Source organism: Adiantum capillus-veneris, chromosome 16 (genome assembly GCF_014529385.1).
Source record: "Adiantum capillus-veneris isolate H3 chromosome 16, ASM1452938v2, whole genome shotgun sequence".
Classification (NCBI taxonomy): Eukaryota; Viridiplantae; Streptophyta; class Polypodiopsida; order Polypodiales; family Pteridaceae; genus Adiantum; species Adiantum capillus-veneris.
In genome coordinates, this window is record NC_140946.1 from 18,230,500 (window position 1) to 18,232,528 (window position 2,029).

The window sequence follows — 2,029 nt, forward strand, 5'->3', positions numbered from 1 at the left end:
ATACAACAGTGCCCTATCAACTCCTACATATTTGTTCTGATTTTGTCCAATCCAAGAAGAAAATGATGTTGTTAATCCCCACTAAGTATCGATGTCATCCTCCTTGTGACACTGATTGTCATACCTCTTCATCAAGCTTTCCACGGCTCCCAGTAAAATTTGCATCTGAATTGATCTTTGCATCCAAAATTGCAGTTGAATCCAAATCCAAAATTGAGATTGACTCTGAATTAAAATCTGAATTTGAGTCTGAATCACATTCGGCATCTTCCAAAATTTGACTTGCTTTATCAACTGAAAATTTGTCCTCAATATCTCTTCATATCCATCTATATGAAACTGCTGCAATATGGAATGCCACCTCCAACTTCCAATATGAATATTATCATCCTCAATCTCCTCCATTATGCTGCTGTCATCTTCTGGTCCTTGCTGCTGCAATTGTTGCTTGACTCTTTTGACATCCTCTTTTGACATTTTCTTTGAAGTCCGCTTGAAATGACAAAATTCCGCCATGATATCCGCATTAGCATGCACATCCTCCATTTGCTGCTGACAACTGTCCTCTTCAAATGTATGTGAATTCCCAATGAGCATGACACTTCGATCAGCCAAAAAGGAATAATCCTCCTGTGCTTCATGGACACACTTCCGTGGTAGGATAGAGGTAACCAGGGTTTCTGCCCGGCTCTGTTCCCTGACCTCATGTTGCTCCTCCTTACCTTGCTGCCTTTTATCCTGTTGATATTGTTGATCCTCCACATGGTCCTCTTTCCTACTTCACACTTGCATTTGCTGAGCTACAACCCATTGATTTTCTGATCGAAACTGCTGTGTACATTGTTGGGATAATTTTTCCACAAGATTTGCTAACTGCATATTTCCATCAGTGGATCTTCATGGTGACAATTCCTCTGAAACTGAGTTGTTCATTGTTGTTGCTGCAAATTCCTCTCGAGTACATCTGATTTTTGAGACTTCTTCCTGCTTTGACTCTTCATTTGTAATCCTACATACATTCTCAATTGAATCCAAAAATAAATCAATCACCTCTTCTTCTTCATTCCTCTCTCTATCCATCACCTCTCCGTTCATCCGACTATCCACCTGTCCATTCCTCACATTATCCGCCTCTTCAAACGGTCTTTGATTTCTGTGAACAACATCCTCAATATGTATGATTTGCTTCTCCTCTGAATAATAAATCTCATTGACAAGTGACAACACCGACATCAATATCAGCAATGGATATTCCGTCTCCACTCTATGAGCACACTCCAGTGGTAGGGTAGGGGTATCTAGGGGCAATATTAGGCTCTCTTGGCCAACCTCCTTTTGCACCTCCTTCTCCTCCACCTTTGGTATCCCCACATGATGGATGTCCGTCTCCAAGCCAACCCATCCGTCATCATCATCACTTAATTCATCTTCGAACTCAGCCGCATATGCATCCCTCAATCTCTCACATGCTTCTTGCAATTTTCTCACCTCCTTCCTGCTGGAACATGATGTCCTCCTCTTTCCTTTATGATTAGTCAACCACTCATATGCCCTCTCTACGTCATCCTCAAAATCTTCCAACTTATCCCATGCTACATGTGTCCCATCAACTGATGCTTTATGCATTCTTCGGCTAAATTTTTGAAGTTTTGAACACAAATCCACCATACACCACTTCCTACATGCATCTCACTATGAACACTCATCAATTGCACATGGGAAATCCTCCACTTCATGCTTCCGACTCATGCATACCTTGCATTTCTTTCTCTTCTTCTTTTGACTCCCCATGGCGCTTATCCGCTAGAACTTTGATTTGGAATTTCGATGCTTTCTGACTTCCACGTTTGCAACATTTCTAATTCCAGATTCCGCAACTTGACTTCAAACTCTGCAACAGTCATTCTGATTTGAATTCTGATCCTGCAAACTTATCTGATTCCTGATTCTGGTGGTACTCAACTTCCTGCACTTACTCCTAGTGGAACTTGACTCCCATAACTCCCCCCTGGTGGAACTGATCCTCCGA

The 2,029-nt window shown here is 41.7% G+C and overlaps 1 pseudogene; it reads right to left on the bottom strand.

The window, feature by feature from the left end:
• Positions 1–404: 404 nt before the first annotated feature.
• LOC147438638 (uncharacterized) lies at positions 405–1,668 on the bottom strand (annotated as a pseudogene).
• Positions 1,669–2,029: the final 361 nt, after the last annotated feature.